General features: G+C 39.6%; 1 protein-coding gene and 1 long non-coding RNA gene across 2 annotated transcripts in view; one reads left to right on the forward strand and one right to left on the reverse strand.

The window, feature by feature from the left end:
• Nucleotides 1-16314, forward strand: part of Adgrv1 (adhesion G protein-coupled receptor V1) — a 518174-nt gene that overhangs the window by 261936 nt on the left and 239924 nt on the right. The window lies entirely within an intron of this gene.
• LOC121133132 lies at nt 390-4773 on the reverse strand. Its single transcript, XR_005869877.1, has 4 exons — nt 4603-4773; nt 3927-4099; nt 3212-3383; nt 390-1318 (listed from the first exon to the last, which is right to left on the reverse strand). It is a non-coding gene; the product is annotated as an uncharacterized LOC121133132 (long non-coding RNA).

Below are 16314 nucleotides of genomic sequence, written 5' to 3' on the forward strand. Positions count from 1 at the left end.
AACATGTAATTAATACGGAAAATTAAAAAGTAAATAAAATAAAAAGGTCCACAGAATCTTAATCAATGCAAGTTTCACCTTTTTTAATACTTAACTTCCATAAAACAATAATTAAAATTACTTTTATATGTCAATTATTATATAAGCCCTAGTGAAACAAATCAGGAAGAAATACAATGAAATTATAAAAACACTAATTGTACAACTCAGGAAAATGAATCTTGTGTGTGTTTTTAATAGTACTGCTCTTTGTCAACTCACCATTGAATTCATATTCTTGAGGTAAAGACAGAATTCATAGCACAAAAAAAATGGTAAAAAAAAAACCAAACAGGAAGATATCTGTGCTGTTGTTTAAGCTTCACCATGTGTACTGTTTTTCTTTTTTCTAAGTTATTAATAGGCTTGAGGAAAATAATATAAGCAGTTGGTCCTAAATAGAAGCCAGTGAGAGAGAGCAGACTTCCTTCAGAGCCGGCTGCTGTTGGGAGAGGGGAAGCTGGAGTCGGATCGTCTTGTGAGAAACTGGGAGAGAGGAAGCAATTCAGCTTTGCAACTGCTTGCTGATACTTGATTTACCCTTTTTGGAGTTTACAAGTGGCTGCCAAGTTGCGTCTAATGCTTGCAGCGTAATCCTTGGAGGCCTCCCTCCTGGCCGATGTCTGCGTCAGCGATGGTCATGAGAGAGGAAGCAACTTTAGAAAAGTTTGTTTACTACTTAGTTTAACATGGAATTAAAAGGCTAAAATAAGCAGGTCAGGGCAACATTGGAAAGCTGTTTTGTTTTTGTGCGGTTTTATTGCTATTTATTTATTCAGAAAAAAATTAAATTCATGACTCCCCCAGAGAGATACTAAGCATATGATCCTGAATGTTAATTAGAATGCCATTCTGGGTGCATTTTTTAGTGATCTCTTTGAAGGTCAGTAGGAAAGGCCAGAGGCATGCTTTTAAAATGACTTCCATCCTCACCATCGTTTGTAAGTCCCATGTGAGATTAAACAAACAAACAGACTAACCAAAAATTACCTCAGTGTTCACAGTCATTTTATCAGTTCCATCTGACACTAGACAAACAGACTGACTATCTCCAGCCCAATCATGATGGTGTCCTCAGGAACACAGGACACAGGAGCACTGGGGAGGTTACAGGAAGCAGGGGGAAGCAGAAGGTGTCTATGAAAGGACCATGGGAGTCCTGTTGTTGTCTTACAGTCTTTGTTGCTGTATACTTACTCATTCTCCCAGTTACTGGGTCATAATTTCCTTGAGGGTAAAGACTCCATATTTGTTTGTTAAATCTCTTCCTGTTGACAGACTGGAACAAATGAGAGGAGAAACCATTGAGCAGATAGATGCCTGTGAGTAATTCTTTCCCTGGAGCCTACCTCAGCTGCTAAGTGGAGACTGGCCTGGGAAAGGTGTTGAGGAAGTGAGGTCACAGTCTCAGCAGCCTGAGGAGCAGGGCTTTCATTGGCTTCTATTCCTTTACATGCAGAAGGGAGTGATGGGAACGCCCACTAGCACAGCTGCTGAAGTCTCAGCCCTACTTCCTCAGCTCTCCCTACAAGAGTGGATTTCCAGATATCCACCTAAGACCATTGTTCCAGGAACACAGGGAAGGAAGGCCCCTAACTTCACAAATAAAAAGACTCGATATACAAAGATTATTGTAAGCCTAAAAGATTTAAAAGAAAAGAGAGAGCCCAGCAAGCAGGCACCTAAGGACAGCTGCCAGTGGGAGAAATAGTCTTCTCCAGGGAAGAGCTCACCAATTAATTACCTGGTACCAAATGGTCAGCCCTGAAAGCATCCATACAAGTAAATTATTCAGACTGAGGAAGTTGCATCCATGTATTTAAGAATGCATACATATATATGAACAACTACTAAAGAAAGGGGGTTATGAATTTGAATGACAGCAAGGGGGTGCATGGGTGGGGTTAGAGGGAAGAAAGGAAGGGCCAATTATGAAGTTATAATCTCTAGAAATTATTTTTAATAACAGGTAGTATTTACTCTAGAAGCAAAATACAGGTTGTTTTGTTAGTAGGTTTAGTTGCTTTTTACTTTACATGTGTAAGGTACAACTTTTTATTATGGGAATGGATTCTTCTTACCAAAAGATGACCCTTTTCCCTCTGAGTTTTCATATTTTCAATTTTATTTTTCATTATGCTGGTTCTTATTGTTTTTATTTTATCTTTCATTTTCCCAAAGGGTCAATCACATCTATTTAATTTTAAATTTTAATTCAATTAAAGTGAATTATTTTAAGATGTTGTTTAAGCCTCTTGAGTCTCAGAACATTGTCATTTGGGATTTATAAAGTTCAAGGAATATTCAATACATCCCAGAGTGGAACACTGTGAGCGATACCATCCTCTTTGCTGAGATCACTGGGGATGCTTGGAAGGGCAGGTTCCTGTTGGCCCAGGGAGGCTGGGAAAGCTTGACTTGCAAGTTGAGACTTTCCTTTATGAGCTTTCAGTTTGGTCAGGGAAGGTTCACTGTGGAATCACATCCTCAGCCTTGCTCTTCTGATCATTCTGAACTGTTAACCTGAACAGTTTCCTAATGAAAGCCACCACCTCAACGTGTCACCCTTTCCTTAGAATGCCATCAATGTGCTAAGAAGATAGGGTCATCTCCATTTGCCCATGTGTGATAGGCGCTCGTTTGTAAGTCAGCTAACGGTGCCCGATAGACAGGAAGCGATCTTTCCTGTCTAATCCATCTCTAACTCTAGTTCGAGGGTTCTGATACAGCCTCTGCTTTTTGAGGTGATAACCCATCCTCTCAATTATGCAAACTTATGGTCACAGCTAGACACTTTTAGCTGCACTACAAAATTTTTTTGACTATGAGGGTTAGAAGCACCATTGTGTGCTACCATCTCCTGATAATTGGTGGAAAATTCTGCATTTCTTACATCCTACCTTATGCCTGAAGCTGCTGGATCCTACCTGAGCAATTTTGGAAAAGAAATTAAATGATGATCTCCAGGAAGGGCTTACACTTGCTTGTTATTTCTCACTTAATCAAATTAAACGGGAAGAATAAAAAAAAGAACATTGAATCCACCTGTATCCAGTGTTGCTGGAAATTACGACCCTGCTACTTTGACATTTTTTATTAAAGGTTCTAATTATCAAGCTTTTAATAATCTTAGTTATGTACCCATTAAATGTGCACTGTTTAAAAGGCTTACCCAACTCAAAACTTCCATTGAAAGTCTTAGGAAGGTCTTTTTCTTTTTTTTAAGACTTGTGTTTTTCCACTGAATACTTCAGGAGAGGTAAAGTCAGGCCAGATGATCCCAGTGATGAGTGAATGAGAGATTTTTAGTGTTTAGAATTTATCCCAAGGTATGGATACAGATGCTGAAAAACAAATGTGCAGAGTGATTAAGGATATGAAAGAGGCAAGAAATGTAAACTGGTGGTGTATGGGGATGGCTTTTTTTTTTTTAACAATTTGAAGAACTATTTTTAACATTGAAGTGTAAAACCAACTTTTACTCCGAGGAGGAAGGCGACAAAAGCATAAAGTTCCTGTGCTCAGGACAGCTCTTCACAGGTGTAAGGGGACACTGTATGCATGAATACACTCTCTGTCATCAGAAAGATGTTTATAGACCTTGAGGTCAAATTTGATACTTTTGCCTCAAATATTTCAAAGATTTTTTTACTCCTTTCTAAAACTTGTTTGTGAAGAAAGCGTCTTGGTATGCATTTTGTATCTCTCTCATTCTTTGAATAGAGAGGAAATACACATTATTGACTATCCCGTTAGAAAACAGGGAATGTAGTTTTATAAGAGCTTCACAGAGATGGGCATGAATAACTTGCCCATTTTTTATTTACATATATAAGCCTTATTGAGATCCTTGCTAAGCTGGCTTTTCCACTGTGCGCATGACTTACCCTTTTCCTTGTGGACTCTGTGATAGTTCCCATTTAGACATTTGGAGAATGTTACTGCTGTGGTGGTGAAACCACATCTGTGCCAGATGGCGGCTCCTGGTGTCATCATATCACATCTGGGAGGCTCCTTGTGTCAGCATATCACATCTGGACAATGAATGCCTTTTATCTCCCTAAACAATATGGAAGATGAGAAACAACACCCAGAAATGCAATTTAGAACTAATGAATATTTTGACCTTGAGCATCCTTTTAAGATGTTACTTTCGCCTGGATCATTAAGTGTTGTAGGACCCCTCTTGTCTTTAATCCCTCATATCTTTAATACACAATCACAGAATTGTTTTGTGTGAAAAGTTAAAGAGGTGGACTAGCAATGTCCATCATGTGCCCATGACAGTCAGATGCCTGCTCATCAGTCCAGCTACTCTATGGAGATGTTTCGATGGTAACTCTGTTTTCTTTATGTGCCGCCTAATGCTGTTTTTTGTTTCAAACCAAACGTCAGACTTCACCATTTGTTTAAAACTCGACCCTGTGTAGTTATTGTGTTTTGTTCCCAAGCTCCCAGCACCCACCAAGCTGACATCTTGTCTAATGTGACCAGTTGTTCCCACCTGCCTGGCTCTGTCTTGCTTTTAGCACGGCAACCTCTAGATCCCGGTCAACAACTTACTTGGGGGACACGAGGGACAGCTGTAAATCCCAATTAATATTTCCTCTGTTTCCTTGGCAATCAGTGCTGCTTAGCCTATGGTAATTTCTGTTGCTTTGAGCAATTTATTCCAGTCCCATGTGTTGTGTTTGGCCCATAGAGGTGGTATGTGTAATCTCACGGGATTTCTTAAAAAAAAATTCTAAAAAAAAAAAATGAAGTTGAGTGCTTGCAGTGAACCTCTGGGCCTGGTGTTCTTTTATGTTTGACTCCTCCACATACTTAAGTTAATTGCTCTTTACGTAGCTGTCTTTGATTTGTAGCCCCTTGTGCAAGGACTGCTTCTAGCTCCACTTGATGAAGAAAATACTTGGCTGTCTACAGACATTTCACAAGGGAAACTCGTGGATGTACTTGCTCAAGATTTCTTTCAGCTATTATGTAATGCGAAGTCAGCCTTCTGCAACAGTTTACAGTCTCTTGGCAGTCTGTTTGAAGTTTGCCTGCTCCCAGGTGATTAAGGTAGACTTTTTAAGCTCTTAGGACTTTACAAGTGAAGCAGATAGCAATCGGCGTGGTGTTGATTCAGGATTATAAATATTATCTTCCCCATCCTTAGTAGATCTTCTCCACAGAGATAGAAGGGTAACTTAATGATAGACTACCTCCTTCAAGGTAAAGGTTTGCCACTGCATACGTTTTTGCTGACGTTCTGAATCTGTGGGAAAGGGCAAACCGTCTTTGTGTAATGGTTTGATGCACCAGCCCGCTCTTACACAGACCTGGGTGAAGTGTGGGGACCTCTGAGAGGAGACTGAAGCCTGAGTTCTGATACAAGATGACACTAAATGTTGGCACCTTGCCCAGTGACAATAGTTTGGAGACCTGCTTGACAAGATTTGAACAATGTAAGGTTGAAGGAAGACTCAGAAGAATTGGCCTCATAACGTATTTGTTTTTCTTGTCTTTGCCTCATGATATAAGGAAGAGCTAAGTTGAGGGGTCCTGTGGCTTTCTGCATACAGTGCAAAGGAGAAAGGAGTTCCAGCCTCACAGTAGCCTTGAGTCGGTCCATCCAGATTCCACTAAATGCAACACAGACAATGTCTATCTCAGTACCTTCTCTAGGTTTTGTATAGCAGTATAAGGAATTGTACTTAGGAGGTACAAACCATGCTGTAGCTAATGGCATTCACTTTTTGCTTATAGTAACGGCACAAAATTGAACAGTCATAAATGTATACACTGTTATCGTTTAGAGGCATGCTCTTTGGCACCTTTTATAAGAACTTGCTCTAGGGGACTCAAACAAGAATTTTACTAGGAGTGACTAATTGTCAGATACTTTTTATTTTCCTTCTTGAAGCTGTCATAGAAAATGCATAGATTGTCCTCTTCGGCTTGTATAGGAGCATGATGCCACATTCTCTCCATAGGTGATCTCACCGTTAGCCAGAGCTTTAAGCTGTTTTCTTGTGACTTGCAAATTTGCAGCTTCACTGCAGTTGCAGCTTTGAAGGTTTGGCCCTGTGCTCTTGCTCTCTGATAGGTCCCCTTGGATATATGACAGGTGTCTCAATCTTAACATGTTCTAACAGTGCATTTGATAGTCCCTTGAAACCCACTTCCTGCAAAGGCTGCATCTCGCCTCTCAGGAATCAGAGCGGTCATTCACAGAGGGTCTTAAGCATCATTGATTCCTTCCTATGTGCATGCCCAAACTACCAACAATACTTATGTGGTCTTTGGCGGTCTTGTTGGTTCTGCCTCTAGGTTAGGCCATGACTCCATTCTCTTCTTTCTAAATCCAATCTCTCTCTTTTTCCTGTCTGCATGACAATATACCACAGGTTACTACGAACCTTATTTGTTTCTTTTTTCCCTGCTGATTTGATCTCTACTTATGAGCCACTGTCATCTTTAAAAATGTCATGCACATTCTCCATTTGATCATTTTATTCTTTTACTTTCAATTTATAATTTTGAGACTTTTATATAATGTGTTTAGATCATTTTCCCTACATCCTCTTAAGACCCATCCTCTCTTCTCTCCCCACTCAACGTAGTGTCTTTTGTGTGCGTATGGATGCGTTTTTAAACATCAAGGTCAGTTTGTGCTTCTCAAATACCCCACGTTTCACTGGAGTATGGCTGACTTAGCAGGAGCCACACTCTCATGCCATCTGTCGTTTGACAAAGGCTCCTCAGCGGAGGGCGAGGATTCTCGTCTACCCCTCATCTTAATGCTGAGATTTGATTTGGTTTGAGCTTGGGCAGGCCTTATATATGCTGTCACAGTGTCTGTGCCTAAGAGACCAGGTTTCCCCGTAATCATCTCCAACCTCTGGCTCTTACACTTTCTGCTTCCAATTTCTCGATGATCTTGAGTATTGGGGAGAGGGGCTGCAGTGTAGATGTTTCAGTTAGGGCTGAACACTCTGCAGTCTGTATTCTCTGCACCTCAGCTAGTCTTGGATCTCTGTGTTGTTATCATATACTGCAAACTGTTAAGGGAAGCTTTTTCTTTGCTAGCCGCTTTGGTTTATCCCCCGCCAGTCGCCTGGGCTCTGCTGCGCCAGCCTGTTTCGAGAACCGCATCAGTCCCAAATAAACACACAGGAGGCTATATTCATTATGAAGCTGTTGGCCTTGTTTGTCCCTTACTGGCTAGCTCTGCATTAAGTAATTACCCCATAATTGTTAATCTAAGTATGTTTCTTACCGGAGAATAGTTCCCGGCTTCCTACCCCATGCGGCTACATCTCGAACTCTCTCCTTTCTCCTTCCCAGAATCCTCCTGGGCTCCTAGCCCCACCTATCTAGATTCCTATTGGCCAGACAGTACTTTATTAACATAAGACTTCCCCAACATCTCCTCTTTTCTGTTTAAACAAAAAGAAAGGTCTTAATTTTAACATAGTCAAATTGTATATGACAGAACAGTTATCAAGTAAGAACACAGTTACAATATTTTAGCAAGATCTAAAGAAAATATCATCCATCCCATCCTTGTGAGTCCAAAGTCCTATATGTAGCTTATCTTTTATCATAACTAAGGAAAACTATAATTATAACTATCTGTCTTCAACTCCATCAAAGACCACAGAAGTATAATATATAAACACTAGGATTGACAGAGATATCTTACTGCCTGGACAGTCACCCGAAGTTCCTCTGTAACGTTGGGGCATCCATCTTCAGCCCATAGGCCACAATGTGTCTGGAACACTTCTCAGCAAAGCAGGAAATTTTAAACTGTCCATCTGCATTGACAGACTATCATTCATTTTTCTTTGTCCTGCAGAAAGTCTCGTAGACTCTTCATCAAGCAGGAACCCTGTAAGACTGAGTTCAGTAGTCACTTTCCTGTGGGTCCTGCATGTCCAGATGATACAACAACAGTCAAACAATCTAGGCAAGAGCAGTTTCTTGCCCAAATGGCTAATCTTGCCATGTTGAAAGCAAACTTTATAACGAGTTTCTTCGATGCCCATCTTCCTCTCAGACGTAATTGGTGCTGCCAGGAGCAGACATTTCTCATTGTCAAGACAAACCCTAAACCATTTTAAATGCCATGTTCTGAAGGTCTTTGAGAGGTTTGAAGACTGTCCATCTCAAATATATTTCTGTATATCTAGAAACCTAACTTATGTAACTAGAAATTCTATTATAAGTAACTATCTATAGTCTGTATTTAATTATGCATTACGTTGTAAAAGATCATTATAAGCACAATACTTAATCAAGAGGAGAAATATAAGCATCACAAAATTGACCTTGATTTTGTCTCAATAAATGAAAAACAATACCCATACCATAATTCCCCTTTTTACCATTAAAAAAGATTGGCTGTGATCACTAGCCAATTATAAACAATCCCATTTAAATGAAAACAAAGTTTTATAAACAAGATGGGAATTGGGATGTCGTTCATTCCAAACTGCTTCCTGCTGGAAGGGGGCGCTGTTCACACCATGGTGGTCATGACAAAACTCAGAAACCTGTATAAGTCCGTATTTTCGGGGTCTGTAAAGCTGTATCATCTTAGCTGTCTCAGTCGTTGAAACACCTGGTCCACTGCTTCCGGGGGTCTTGGTTCGTGAAACCACAGAAGCCTGGAAGGAATTCTCAGCTTTTCATTTTCTGTAGAAACATAAGCAAAAACTCCTTTTCCGAGTAACATATCCTTATACTTAAAATTTGAAGTCAAGTCATTTTCAAAAGATAGAAGTTGGATTAATTTAGCAGCATTTATAATCAAGTGTACTTTAGCAGCTGTTCCTTCCTGAGCAATTAAAAAATTGAAAAACACAATAGCGTACAGTATCCAGACTCTCTGTGTATTTTCCATTTTTACGTGGCTTATTTATTTATCTATTATTACTTTATTTATTTTACTTTTATTTATTTTTCTCTGAGACAGGGTTTCTTTGGAAACCTGCCTGCCTCTGCCTCTGGAGCAATCCTACCGGCGTGCGCCACCACAACGCCGGCTTTTGTATTCATTTACCACTTTGCCGTTTCAGTTTCTCTCTCAATCTCACATATATTTTTAAACACACTGTAAACCTTTAGAAGTTTTTCTTTATCCAAGTCTGACTTTACTGTAAATCTTTATGTTTTTCTGGCCACGTGTCTTATCTGTAAAACCGTGGCTGTTTTAAACTGCCTCTTTTTTTTTTTCCAAGATGGCGGGCGTAAGCATGATTCCAGCTTAACCGCCTCAGTCCATGCTGACCTCCAGCAAAAGCTGCCACTTCCAGCTGTACGTACACACCTTTCAATCGTTAGCAGAGTCTCTTAAAACAACCTTGTTGGTTTTTTTTTTTCTTTTTCTTTTTATGCTGAGTCAGGAAGACTCCTGTAACCGAGCCACGTGAATCTCGGCTTGTCACTAGCAAAACAGAGCACACCTGAGAAAATTGCTGCTACCAAAATCTGTGCTTCTCGCCGTTCTTCTGTTTCTAAAATTCCTTTAAAGCTTTTGTTGTTTTGCGTGGAAATCCAATCCCACTCCTGACACCATTCTGTTAAGGGAAGCTTTTTCTTTGCTAGCCGCTTTGGTTTATCCCCCGCCAGTCGCCTGGGCTCTGCTGCGCCAGCCTGTTTCGAGAACCGCATCAGTCCCAAATAAACACACAGGAGGCTATATTCATTATGAAGCTGTTGGCCTTGTTTGTCCCTTAGCAAACAAAAGCTTCTCTGGTGAGAGCTGAAAGATATATAACATAGGGTTATATTGATAAGTCAGAGTAAAAGGTTCTCCCCTACGGCTTGAGATTTGTTCAGTTATAAGTTCTTGGCCCCATTAGGTTTGAATTTCATTTGTGGAATATGACTTCGATATGGTTAGAAAATGGTTGGTTACTTCCATGATATTTATGCCACTATTGCAATAGTGGGTATGTGATGCTAGGCCATTCCTTACTGTAGCTCACAGGGTCATCGCTGGTAAGATTCTTGATTACTTTTTCCTCTGGTGGTGTATGTGGCACCTTCTAGCACTGTAAAAACTAGTCAGCAGTGACGCAGTTATCAGGTGAGTGCCAGCTTGACTTCCCCATGTGTTATGACTCAAATATGTGGTATCTTCAGCAATAGGGTCTTACCATGAAGTTCTGTGTGGCAACCAAGAGAATTGCCAATAGTCTGTAATGTTTGTGGGCTTGTGGGATACTTATAAAAGAAGTAATCAATTCATGGGACTGGAGTTTTTTATCTGTTAGCCTGTAGTAGTAGGGGAATTGTCACCCCATTGTAGGGTAACTCCATTTTGATTATCTCTCCCTCCCTCCCCCCTTCCTCTCTCCCTCTTTCTCTCTGTGTGTATGTATCTGTGTGTGTATGGAAGTTTCTACAGTAGTAGGTTTCCATATTTTTTTTTGCATGATCTTTTGTATTATTTATCCCTCTCTCTATTCCTTCCTCTACTCTGCCCTCCCCACACCAACTCAATCAAACCTTCCTATTTATTATTTCTCCTTAACTCTTTATGCCATTGTTTTCTATTTCCCCTCCCTTGAAAGATTTCCTAAACCCTGACTTGGCCCCTTAGTAATTTCCTGACCTGTATAAATATTCTAAATGAAACAAACTTATTTGCAAATTCAAAGCTAACCTGCACAAATGAGAGAAAATATGTGATGTTTGTCTTTCTGGATCTGGGTTGCCTCCTTCAGAATTATTGTTTCCCACTCCATTCATTTACCTGTGAATTTAATAATTTTTTTCTTAACAGCTGAACAATGTTCCATTGTGTAAATACTACGTAGCTTCTCACCATGTCTTAAATTCAATTGAGCATGCTGGTGTCTCTGGAAAGGTTGAGCATGGCATGCTCCACTTGTCCTAGCTAGTTTATATCCAGTTCCTCCAGGACAAGGCATTGTCATACTGTTCTTACCTTGATTTCCTGAAGTTTCCCTATCTTTGTGACTAAAGTACCTTTTCCTAAGGAGCTGTTCATCGTTTCCTTATATAGGCTTCCTATTGCACTCTACTAAATCCTCCAACTTCCTCAACACAGTGTATTTTCTTGGGTGCTTTTACCTATCTTTTACAGCATTTTTTTATTTATGCATACTCTATTTATTTATTTTACATACTTATTTACATACATTTTATTTATACATACTTTATGAAGGCATGGTCTATGGTAGTTTTCCTCCCTACTGTAAATCACTCATACCATAGTGCCTGGATTATGATATGATTAATGTACCATTAATAAGGGTTATATGAGAAATAGTATTTGAGTGAGATTTCAGAGAATAACTGATTTGTTACTGAAACTATAAAGACTGAATGAAGCCAGACAAAGAGTTACAACAATATTCAGCCCAAATTCATGCTATCCTTTCTTATGCTGACGTAAAGGGAGGAGTGTTGAGCAAAGGGGTCAAGAACAGGCTGGTGGAAACAGCTGACCTGAACAAGAGGGAGCTCATGGACCCCAGACTGATGACTGAGAGGACAACATGGGACTCATCCATACCCCCTGAATGTGGTGTCAGTGAGGAGGCCTTGACAATCTATGGGGCCTTGGGTAGTAGATCAGTATTTATCCCTGGCATACGAATGGACTTTGGGAACTCATTCCACATGAAGGGATGCTCTCAGCCTGGACACATGGGGGAGGACCTCAACCCTGCCCCAGATGATATAGCAGACTTTGGGAACCCCCCATGGAGAGCCTCACCCTCCCTGGGGAACAGAGTGAGGATTGGGTCGGGGGTTGGGAAGGTTGGGGGAGGAGGGAAGGGAGAGAGAGGTGGGATTGACATGGGAAGCAAGCTTGTTTCTAATTTAAATATAAAACTTCATGTAAACATTTAACATTTCTCATCCAATATACCTTTCCTTTAGTTGCATAATTAGAAGTAGAATGTGTGTATAACACCTGGAAGAAAAAAATGCTTCATTGTTCCTAATAACTTTTTTCTCTCCTGTGTATATGTCATATATTTGTGTCATGTATGTGCATGTGTGTATGGAGAACCACATGGCAATGATCACTCACTTACTGGGCAAAGGAGTACATCAGGTAATTCCTCTTCCGTCACGTTCCACCTTATATTCTGAGGAAGGGTCTTTCACTAACCCCAGCCCTGCCATTTGGCTAGGCTGATGGCCAGTGAGTCACAGGATCTCTATCTCCACCCTCCCAACACTGAGGCACTCACAGTCTTTCTTGTTTTACGTGGGTGTTAGAGATTTGAATTCCTATCCTCTCCCTTTAATAGCAAGTGCTCATATCACCCAAGAAGACATCTCCTTAGCTCCATTTCTTTATGGAAAAAAACCACCACAAAGCCACACAAGGTTGACCTTACATACAGAGATATACTAGGCATGTTCTTACCTGAGAACGAGTGTGAAAACAAATAAAGCTAATTGATGTTCTCAAAGTTTTGAAGTTTGTGCTCAAGATTTTATCATGTTGTGTGTTCTTCTTTCACTGGGGTTCTGTGTGATCGTATATGTGTGAAAATTATTACATTATCAAACTTCTATGCACATGGGATCTCATTTGTGTTAGGTAGGGAAACTGGGTGACATTAAATCATCTTTCTCTGTAAAAGGAAAGGTGAACTTGGAGTGGGAAACACTGGCATACCACTTATAACAAGATGGTTTCATCGTTCAAACTACCCATGCTTCTTGCTCACTTGAACCCTTTCACAGCCAAAGGTTTTTACACTTGTATCAACAGGGCATAAAAATACAGGTTGGGATAAACTTGCATTAAAATAACTACTTTCATCATATATAAAATATCAGTCTCCTGTGGTAGGTCCTAGTGTGTAAAATGCACATTCTTGGCAAATCCTGGACTGAGTTATTAAAACTTGCATAAATATGTCTCTAGACCTTGGAAAAACCAACAAGTTTCAATTCCTGCAAAATAGCCATTACATTCTCAAATTGCTTGATGATGGATATTGTGTTTCAGTTGTGGGCTTCAGCAGTGTAGTACAGGTTTGTGTAGTTGTCCCCCAGTGCCTTTGCTTCCTCCTTTCTTCATCTGGCCATTTCCACCTTCTCCGGTTGGCTGATTTCGGTTAGGTGGTACAAATGTTGAGAAATGTTTATTGATGTTGGCACGTGTCCCATAATCCTTCCGTGCCCTTTCTCCTCATTACCTCACTTGACACCCCTTTCACAGCCCTTTTGCTAGTCTCACCAAACCAATTCTACTTTTAATCCTCTGGCCGCCGTTTTTCTCATAGTAGAAGCTGTGGCTACATCTTGGGTATCATTAGCAAGTTAAATGCTGAATATCACGTCTTGGATTGTGGCCTCGTGAGTCATTTGCCTTTCAAGCAAGGTGTGTCCAAAGTTGGAAAGGAATCATAGCAAGGTCTACACCAGGGTGCCAGCAAGTTTTCAAATGGGGTTGCCACACCTAAACCTATAAGCATTTTTTCAACAGTTAAGATTAAGAGTGATTAACATTTAATATAGGCTCTACTTGTTTGTTCATTAAGTTTCCATGAAAACTAGCAGTTAGCCCTGTTTGTCAGTCTCTACAATAACCTTGATCTTTCAAACCTTACTCTTTATTGGATCTGCCTTTTCTCAGAAGAGAATTAAAGAAAATGTATGAATTGCCTTTTAATAGGAATCTATGCTACTCTGTAAAGGTTGTGATCTCAGTGCACAACATCACCATGGCAGCCCCGATTCATCACATAGGAAAGACCTATTTGGAACACGAAGAACAGCTCAATGCTATTACTTTATACAACTTGGATTTGTATTAGAATATCCCTAAGGTGAATATCATTTTTAAATTACTGCCAGGGTATATACTCTTTAGTAGAGAACCCTGTCTGTTGATGGCCTACGTTAGCACCCGAGACTTGCTCTGATATTAGACTTACAATGGAGGGAAATAGTGCTTAATTTTTACTTTTTATCATTTACTCACCCTTTTCGGTTATGCAAAGATCATCATATTTTCAGATTTTTATATAGTCTTCAATGGGAATTTTGATTTGCAATTTGGTGTTAGTAACCACCCATGTACCTGAGAGCCATATGTAGTATAATAAAACTAAGTGAAGCTATGATACTATTTGTATTATACATTCCTGTATAGATATACTGGTAGATAAATAGATTTATTTTATTATTAAGTGTGTGTGTGTGTGTGTGTGTGTGTGTAGTTACCTATAGAGGCTAGGAGCGGTGTTGAATTCTCCAGAGATAGAGCTATATATAGGCTGTTGTGACCTACACCATATGGTTGCTGGCAAACAAATTCTGCTTCTTTATGGAAGCAACTGGTCCTCTTGACTGCTAAGCCACCTCTCCATTTCCATGTGATACTATTTGTTTGTCTAATATATCAGTCGTTGTTCCAAGTCAAACAAATAAGCCATTTAGATAGGAAGCTTGTAGAGAGAAAATGTATGCACTGTCTCCCCCTCCCCCCATACCCTTCAGCAGGCTCATTCCCTTATGTGAGATCATGAATGCTCACTACAGCTACAAAACCTTCCCCACCTCAGAGTGCACTTCAAGTTCTAGTCTGCCTGATTAGTCTGAGTTCACAGTATTGACAATTTGTATTAGGTGTTATCAATCCTTGCCCCCAAGAGGTCTCTTTCCTTGATCTTGAGTTTATATCTTTGTTTATGTAGCCTAAGATTGATTTAACTGATTCAGCTGCAGGAAATCAGTCAATCAAGACTACTTTAAGTATCTTAGTTTTTAAAAATTTTATTCTATTCTAAGTTGTTCAAACATATACAGTTATTCATGTATCTGCCCTCCATGTTCTGTTTCATGTTTCTGCTGCTCTGCTTGGCATGAGCATTCTATGATGATATGCTCTTCCTGTCCAGATGGGCCTCAACCTTTGAATTGCATTGCTTGTGTTTGTGATGCTTCAGCTACCAGTTGGGCATCTCTGGCAAGGCGCAAACTCTGTCCCTTGATTTGTTGATCAAGTAGGGGAGGCTTCCTGGGAAACGGGGTATCTTAAAGGGAAGGGGAAGACTTAGAATGTGAAAGACTTAGAATAATGCAAGTGATTCTGCCTTTACAAATGTCAACTATTGTATTTATTAGCACATCTCTTACAGCCCTCTCTGCTCACACAAGTTCATGGTCAAATACCTAGAACAATAGTTTCTAAGTCACAGAATAGGAGACTCTTCAGTTTTACTCAAAAGTCTTCTCTATAGTTATTGCCCTGTGCTCCTCTGTAAAATGTGTTACATGAATTCCCCTCTTCCCTTTACTTTTGCCAACACTCTGTATTTGTGAGTGTAAATTTCTTCCACTGTGTGAGTAAAAGGCCATCTCCCTGGTGTTTTAATTTTCATTCTCTGATAAAGAGTAAAGCTGAAAATCTTTTTAATTGGCTTTCTGGAAATGGACAAATAAGAGACTTTCTTACAAACAAATGATGACTCCTGGAGATGAAATTAAAATATAACTTCCAGTAGGAAGGACAAGGATTCAATGAAAGATAGAAGCTTAATTTCAGTAATATATTTTTAAATACCCCCAAAACATACATACATACATACATACATATATACATACATACATGTAACATACAGACTGAGTAGAGTATACACATGCATTTAGGAGTATGTAATGTGTGTGTGTGTGTGTGTGTGTGTATGTGTGTGACAATTGTTAGTGAAAAAAGGCCATGGTTTTGAAAGAGGGCAAAAGGGTTATGTAGGAAAATTTGGAAGGAACAAAGGGAAGAGAAAAATAAATAATATAATTATAATTTGAAAATAAAAGAAAACATTTGAAAATGTTGTTCTAGGCACCTCCAGAAGAAAAAGAAAATGTAGAGTTTATTTTTAATTGAGATTGCAAGTAGCTGCTTGTGTATTACTTTGCCCTTTTCATAATTTTAAGGTTTTGTAATTTTTTTAGTAAATATGAACCCCAAGTCTTCTTTCTGATTGGGCATATCCCTGTGGTGGACTTGCCTCTCTATCACGGTTTTCTATCACGGTTTTCCTAATGCCTTCACAGTAAAGGTCTTGACGCATGTCAAGGGGCAGCAGACTTCTTCTGCTTGTTAGTACAATTAAGAAAGTTGGTATGTCTATGTTGCTTTAAGGAAGCAAATTGTTTAGAGCAAGCATTTAATTGTTAAGGTAGTGAAATTAAGATATTAATACTGTCCTGTTTATTTGGACAGATGTAGATGGGAAGTAGGGTGGGTTACTTGTCCATGACAGTGAAGGCTGAATGAGCAGG

Source organism: Mesocricetus auratus, unplaced genomic scaffold, assembly GCF_017639785.1.
Source record: "Mesocricetus auratus isolate SY011 unplaced genomic scaffold, BCM_Maur_2.0 Super-Scaffold_100020, whole genome shotgun sequence".
NCBI classification, from domain to species: Eukaryota; Metazoa; Chordata; class Mammalia; order Rodentia; family Cricetidae; genus Mesocricetus; species Mesocricetus auratus.